Raw genomic sequence first — 8307 nt, 5'->3', positions numbered from 1 at the left:
TCAGGATGGGGAAGCTTGGCCACAGCAGCTGGTGGACACCCTCCTCCACTGTACCCCATGGGATCAAACACTCAGGCTGGTGTTGTGAACTGAGCTCACTCACACATGTGCTGCATACAGCTGTGGGCACCTGTATCCCATGAACCTAGATGTTCAATGCTAGGGCAGGGTGCTCACTGGCACCTATCACACTGACACAGATTCTGACTTGCACATTCAACTTAATGCTCCAGAACGGGGGACTGAATGAGGTGGCACTCATCCCAATGTGTACCAGAGACATCTATCCTCATCTCTCTCCCCTTTCAGACTGCAGTCAAGTACAAGGGGCTTATTACTGTCTTGTTGTGAAAATGTAACACTCAAGGTTGGATGGGATCCAGCAGGAGACAGGGCTGGCTAGAAGGAATCCCTGGTAAGATATACAGCTGTGGAAAGGAAGGCTGGCTCCCAAATGTTCATCCTGCCCTGTGCAAATCAAGAGAGCAGCTTGGGAAAAAGTGGCAGGTTCAAAAGGCAGCTCCTCATTCCCCCATCAAGACCCAAGTGCTTGTCTCCAGTTTCTAAGGTGCCAAATCCAGATGCCTGGACTTCCAAAGGCCTCTGTCTATCCCTGGACATTATGGTTTATCTGCCTCAGATGAGGTAGTGGCAGATAGGTTGCCCAGATGACAGCATACAAGGACTCTGGTGGTATAGGGGGCAGGTTTCATCCAGATGTGGCTTTCCCTGGCTTGCCTCCAAACCCAGGTGACCACGTGGCTCCCCACATTACCCACTAGAGGCTGTGGTGATATAAATTTCCTCCATCCTCTCATCTGGGAACAGGGAGGCGACTGGAAAAGAGAGTTGCCAGGACCGCTACGGCTGGGCAAGAGCTGAAGAAGAAACCAGATATGGAAGTGAAAGGGACATGGAAGGGAACACAAACCAAAAGGAAAAAGAATTTTTTTCTCTAAAAGACACCCAGGCAGTGGATGGCAGCCACGCTTCAGTCCTGTGGTGCCAGAGGGCTGCTCAGTCTCTGATGCTGGCGGAGGAGAACTGCGAAAGTGCATCTGCTGCTCCAGTTCCAGCAAGCCCAGGCTGTCATAGTGTTCCAAAAGTGTGACTGTGATTAACTGGGTGGTAAACTAATCATCAAAATACCTTGTGTCCATGTCAGACATCACCTGAGGTTTAAAAGGTGGTATGAGCTTTCTCTGTACCACATCCTGCCTGTTGATGCCGATGAAGAAGCTGTCCTCCATGACCTCCTTTACATCACTGAGACCCCCACCAAGCCTCTGCTTAGGGTCCTTCTTCAATCCAGCCAACAAGGACTTGCCCTCTATCCAAGCATTTCTGGGAAGTAGATCTCTTCCATGAAAATGGCCTCAATGAGGTGCTCAAGATCCTGGTTGTAAAGGACAGGCGGCTACACATCACCTCCTACATGACCGCACTCCAGCCCCTCCAGTCCACTGCACAACTGTAATCATTGTCTTCCTGCTCCTCAGGTGCCTGGAACTTGGGGTACCACAGAAGGTTTTCATGGTGGCCCCATCACTGCACAAGTCAAAGTCAGTGATCTTGATGTGTTGAAATATGAGCCGCGGGATGTGTCCTGCCACCAGCTAGCTTTACCCAAAATAATTACACGGAAACTGTATTCTTTTAAACACCACTTGGCTCATTATAACTAGCCTTTTCTTGGCTAACTCTCACACCTGGACTAGCCCATTTTTAATAATGTGTATAGCCCACGAGGTGGCTTACCAGAGAAGATCTTAACCTGTGTCTGTCTGGAGTGGGAGAATCATGGTGACTCCCTGACTCAGCTTCTTTTTTCCAGAATTTTGTTCTTTTTACTCCACTCACCTAAGGGTTGGTCTATCAAATAGGCCTAGGCAGTTTCTTTATTAATTAACCAACGAAAGCAACAGATTAGAAAGAAATCACTTTAAGAGGCTGAAACTAATGGGCCAGGCAGTGTTTAAATGCATACAGTTTCCATGTAATTATTTCAGGTAAAAAGCTAGCCGTGCGGGCCGGCAGGGTGCTGGGGATGCAGCCCCGCAGCTTTTATTACAACATTGATGTGCCCAACTTTTTCCAGAGTAAGGTTTTCCAGCTTGATGTCAGAGTATACCACATTCCTGGAGTTCAAATACTCAAGAGCTGACAGGATCTTTACACCATAATATTGAGACTGATACTCTGTGAAGACTCAAGAGAGGTGGAAGGATAGTTCACTGATGTGGGAGTCCCCTCTGTGTGTTGCTTGTATTGGTTAATGAATAAAGAAACTGCCTTGGCCTGATAGGGCAAAACTTAGGTAGGTGGAGAAGACAGAACTGAATTCCGGAGTGAAGAAAATGGAGTCAGAGAGACACCATGGTCCTACCAGAGATAGATGTTCTGACAATTTCTTGGTAGGCCAAAAACTCATGGTGATATATAGATTAATAGAAATGGGTTAAACTAATATGTAAGAGTTAGCCATTAAGAAGTTAGAGCTAATGGGTCAAGGAGTGATTTAATGAATACAGTGTCTGTGTGGTTATTTTGAGGCTAAGCTAGCCAGTCAGCTGGGATGAACAAGCCGACCCTCCTCCTACAATTGATGCTCCATTGTGGTCGACTATATCCACGCAAAACATGAGAATGCTTGAAAAAAATTCTAGACACAAAAATACAGAGTTTAGCATAGCTTTTTGTTTTTTGATGGTGACATGCCACAGCTTCTTTGAGAGAGATTTTTCCTGACTCAGCAACAGCAGCAGGAAAAAAAGCCAGGCCATTTTGAAATGCAGGCTTTCTGGGCTATGCTACCAGCATGACCTCTGGAGGTCTTCAGGAGGTCTGGCTACAGAGCATTTAAATTGGTTTTGTGAGCAGAGTGCTGTGCCTTTCTTGATGGCAATGTGGACTCACTGTGTGCGTAATAGTGGGAGAGTACATGTAACTCAGAGGCACAAGCAGATCTGTCATGCTGGAGTGTGCAGATTTAACAGGAACTACTTTATTTATCATACTAATAGTGCAGCTTAAGTTTTAAGCTGGACAGGCAAACAGGTGGTACCATATTACTCCTGCTAATAGTGCAGTTGAAGTTTATAACAAGTGCTTAGCATTTTAAAAATTGCTCCTGGACAGTAAAGAATTACAGATTTACAGTAGGACAGATTCAAACATAAAAGACACCTAAATGGGTCACAATGTTGAATAAGTGCATGAAGGCTTGGGAGAGAAGAAAAAGAATATAGACAGCCATAAAATAAAATTAATGCTGGAAATAAACTTAAAGTCTTTTATTTTTTTATTCAAAAATTTACACTTCCTCCCTTCCTCCCATTCCACTCCTGCTCCCCCACTTGCCCTCCTCCCACTGCCTCCCTCCTTAAAAGAGGGCAGGGTACCCTGCCCTGTAGGAGGGCCAAGGCCCTCCCCCTCCATCCAGGCCTAAGAAGGTGTGCATCCAATCTGACTAGGGTCCTAAAAAGCCAGTATATGCAGTTGAAAAAGGTCCCAGTGACATTATTGATGATTCTCAGTCCGCCCATTGACAGCCACATTCAGAGTCCAGTTTGATCACATGCTCTATCAGTTCCAGTCCAGCTGGATTTGGTGAGCTCCCATTAGATCAGTCCCACTGTCTCAGAGGGATGACCAACCCCTTGCAGTCCTGACTTCTTTGCTCATCATCTTCCTCCTTCTGTTCTTCAACTAATCCTTGGGAACTCAGTCCATTGCTCTGATGTGGGTCTCTGTCTCTATTTCCATCTGTTGCCAGACAAAGATTCTATGATGATATTCCAATAATGATCACTGTGATAGTGGGGCAAGGACAGTTCAGGCACCCTCTCCTCTGCTGTCCAAGGACCTAGCTGGGGACATCCCCATGGACACCTGGGATCCCCTCTAGAGCCAAGCCTCTTGCCAACCCTAAAATGGATCTCTTAATGTAGATATCTTCTTCCCTGCTCCTATACCAGGCTTCCTCTATCTTCACCCTCCCACACCCCCAAGCTCTCCTAGTCTTTCCCTTCTCCCCTTCCCCCAAGTCCACCCTCCACTACCTCCACATGCTCCCAACATTTGCCTGGCAAACTTGTTTGCACCCAATTTACATATTTATATTCCCCTTTGATTTCATCTTGTTAATTAGCTTCTCTAGGCTTGCTAATTTGTTTATGGCTAGAGTCCACTAATGAGTGAGTACATACCATATTCATCTTTTTGGGTCTGGGTTATTTCAGGATATTGTTTTTTTATTTCCATACATTTGCATGCAAAATTCAAGATATCATATATTGCCACTGAGTAGTACTCTAATGTGTATATATTCCACACTTTATTTATTCTTCCATTGATGGGCATTTAGGTTGTTTCCAGGTTCTGGCATTTACAAATAATGCTGCAATGAACATAGTCAAACAAATGCTTTTGTAGTCAGATTGGGCATCTCTTGGGTATATTCCCAAGAGTGGTATTACTGGATTCTGAGGTAAGTTAATTAACAGTTTTCTGAGAAACCACCACATTGACATTTAAAGTGGTTGCACAAGTACGGATTCCCACCAGCAATGGATGAGTGTTCCAATACTCCACATCCTCTCCAGCATAGGTCATCATTGGTGTTTTTTGATCTTAGCCATTCTGACAGGTGTAAGATGGTTTGTTTTGATTTTGCATTTCCCTGATCGCTAAGGATATTGAACATGACCTTAAGTGTCCTTTGGATATTTGAACTTCTATTGAGAATTCCCTGTTCAGTTCAGTACCCCATTATTAAATTGGGTTAAATAGAATTTTACAGACTAGTTTCTTGAGTTCTTTATATAATTTGGAGATTAGACCTCTGTCTGATATGTGGTTGATTAAGATCTCCCATTCAGGAAAATTTCTTTTTTGTCTTAATGAGAGTGTCCTTTGCTTTACATAAGCTTCTCAGTTTCAGGAGGTCCCATTTAGTCATTGTTGTTTTTGTTGTCTGTGCTACTGGGGTTCTACATAGGAAGTGGTCTCCTGTTACTATGTGTTGCAGTCTACTTCACACTTTCTCTTCTATCAAGTTCAGTGTGTTTGGGTTTATATTGAGGTCTTTAATCCATTTGGGCTTGAGTTTTGTGCATGGTGATAGATATGGATCTATTTTCATTCTTTTATAGGTTGTCATCCAATTATGCAAGCACCATTTGGTAAAGATCCTTTCTTTTTTTAAAAAAAAAAAAGTTGTTTTCTTTTACTGTATACTTTTAGCTCCTTTGTTGAAAATCAGGTGTTCATCGGTTTGTGGGTTAATGTCTAGGTCTTCATTTCAATTCCATTGGTTGACATCTCTTTTTTTTATGCCACTACCAAGCTCTTTTTATTACTGTAGCTCTGTAATAGAGTTTGAAGTCAGAGATAATAATATCTCTGGAAGTTTCTTTATTGTATAGGATTGTTTTGGATATCCTGGGGTTTTTGTTTTTCCATATAAACTTGATTATCGTTCTCTCAAGATCTGTGAAGAATTTTGTTGGGATTTTGATTGGGATTGCATTGAATCTATTATTCCCTTTGGTAGAATTGCCATGTTTACTATGTTGATCCTACCCATCCAAGAGTTTGGGAGATCCATCCATTTTCTGGTATCCTCTTCAATTTCTTTCTGTAAAGCTTTAAGGTTCTTGTCAAATAGATCTTTCACTTCCTTCCTTAGAGTTACCCCAAGATACTTTAACTTTCATGATAAAGTTTCTCTGATTTCCCTCTCTGCCTCTCTATCCTTTGTGGATAGGAGGGCTACTGATTTTTTAATTGATCTTGTAACCTGCCACATCACTGTAGGTATTTATCATCTGTAGGATTTCTTTGGTAGAGCTTTTGGGGTCACTGATATACACAATCATATCATCTTCAAATAACAAAAGTTTGACTTCTTCCTTTCCAATTCGAATCCCCTTGATCTCCTTATGTTGTCATATTACTATTGCTAGTACTTCAAGCACTATGTTGGAGTGATATAATGAGAGTGGACAGCCTTGTCTTGTTCCTGATTTTAGTGGAATGGCTTTGAGTTTCTCTCCATTTAATTTGATATTAGCTATTTTCTTGCTGTATATTGCTTTTATTATATTTAGATATGACACTTGTATCTCCAACCTCTCTAAGACCTTTATCATAAGGTGGAGCTGAATTTTGTCATGCTTTTTCAGCATCTAATGAAGTGATCATATGAAATTTTCTTTCAGTTTATTTATATGAAGGATAACATTTTTCGATTTTCATATGTTGAAACAGCCCTGCATTTCTGGGATGAAGCCTACTTGATTGTAATGGATAATTTTTTTTTTTGGATATTTTTTTGATGTGTACTTGGATTCAGTTTGCCAGTATTTTATTGAGAATTTTTGCATCGATATTCATTAGAAAGATTGGTCTGTCATTCTTTTTCTTGGTTGAGTCCTGTGTAGTTTTGGAATCATGGTAACTGTAGCTTCACAAAGGGAGTTTGGCGATGACTCTTCTGTTTCTATTATGTGAAATACATTAAGGAGTATTGGTATCAGCTCTTTCTTGAAAGTTCTGGTAAAATTCTGCAATAAAACCTTCTGGTTCTTGCTTTATTTGGTAGTGAGGATTTTTATGACAACTTCTATTTCCTCATGACTTACAGGTGTATTTAAATTGTTTACCTGGCCTTGATTCAATTTTGATATATGGTATTAATCTAAAAACGTGTCCATTTCTTTTACATTTTCCAACTTTGTGGCATATAGGCTTTTGTAGTAAGACCTAATGGTTCTTTGAATTCCCTGTGTCTGTTGTTATGCCCTCCTTTTCATTTCTGATATTGTTAATTTGTGTATTCTCTCTCTGCCTTTTGATTAGTTTGGATAGGGGTTTGTCAATCTTGTTGATTTTCTCAAAGAACCAGCTCTTTGTTTCATTGATTCTTTGGAGTGTTTTCTGTGTTTCTATTTTGTTTATTTCAGCCCTCAATTTGACTATTTCCAATCTTCTACTCCTCCTATGTGTGTCTGCTTCTTTTTTTTCTAGAGCTTTCAGGTGTGCTGTTAAGTCTATAATATGTGTTTTCTCTGTTTTCTTTATGTGGGCACTTAGTGCTATGAACTTTCCTCTTAGCACTGCTTTCATTGTGTCCTATAGGTTTGTGTATGTTGTGATTTTTATATTCATTGAATTCATGAAAGACTTTAATTTCTTTATTTCTTCCCTGAACCAGATATGGTTCAGTAATTGACTGTTCAATTTCCATAAGCTTGTAGGCTTTCTGGGGGTTGAATTTTTAAATTCTAACTTTATTCCATAGTGATCTGATAAGACACAGGTATTTACTAATTTTTTTGTATCTGTGGATGTTTTCTTTGTTACTGAGAATGTGATAAATTTTCAAAGGGTTCCATAAGATGCTGAGAAGAAGGTATATTTTTCCTATTTGGGTGGAATGTTCTATAGAAAATCCATACAGAGGGGTATGTGTATGCACACCCAGTCAGCCAGATGCAGTGGGAAGGGAACACAGGCATCATCCAACCCCCTAAACTTTCTGGCCATTCAGTGGGACTTTTCCCCAGCTACTGCCTTTCTCTGCTTATCCCATCCCATCTTGCCCCCAAGCACCCCTTTTCCATCTACTTGGTCATAGGATTCCCCAATTCAGCCTGTTTCGGTGCTGAGGGTCTGGGGACAAAGTGGTGATTGCTTTGCTGCAGTAGTTCCTTTGTTCCACTGAGCCTGCTCCTAGCAAGTGCACCCTTTTGTCTGAGAGGTCCCTGGCCAGCAAGTTGTCCTGGTCCTGTACCAGAATATCAATTTCAGAAAGATAAGTGTGTGCCCAACCAGTTGGCTGGAGGCCCCAGGAACAGAGCAGAGGCACACTCCAATCCCTTAAAGTTTCTGGCCATTCAGTGGGGCTTCTCCTAGGCTACTGATTTTCTCTACTTATCCCATCACAGCTTTCCCACCATGCACTTCTTTCCATCTGCAGAGTTTTTAGATCCACCACCAGAGCCTTCTTTAGGGTGGAGAAAATCTGAGAGACAACTCCAGAGCTGAGGGGACCTAAGAGAGGGCTGGCCAAGAAAATCCTTCAAGAAAACAGTTAGCCACAACAACGATCAGACCAAGCGGACAAGACTCTCCTAACAGCATTTGAAGGAAGAGATGGGCAGGTGCCAATGCAAAAATTCCTCCAACAACCTGAAAAGCAACATGATAATGCTAGAATCCAGCAGACGTACAGCAGGAAGGATTGAACACCCTAATCCTGAAGAAGTAGAAGGAATAGACTTTAAACATAACATTATGAAAGTG

General features: G+C 41.7%; 1 pseudogene; it reads right to left on the bottom strand.

Annotated features, from left to right (window-relative positions):
* Positions 1-620: 620 nt before the first annotated feature.
* On the bottom strand, positions 621-2614 carry LOC121443857 (annotated as a pseudogene).
* Positions 2615-8307: the final 5693 nt, after the last annotated feature.

The sequence above is a fragment of the Microtus oregoni genome, unplaced genomic scaffold (genome assembly GCF_018167655.1).
Source record: "Microtus oregoni isolate MIOR12 unplaced genomic scaffold, Mior012 000113F_ref0000058, whole genome shotgun sequence".
NCBI lineage: Eukaryota > Metazoa > Chordata > Mammalia > Rodentia > Cricetidae > Microtus > Microtus oregoni.
The sequence above is the reverse complement of the archived record's forward strand: the minus strand, read 5'-3'. Positions and strand labels throughout refer to the sequence as shown.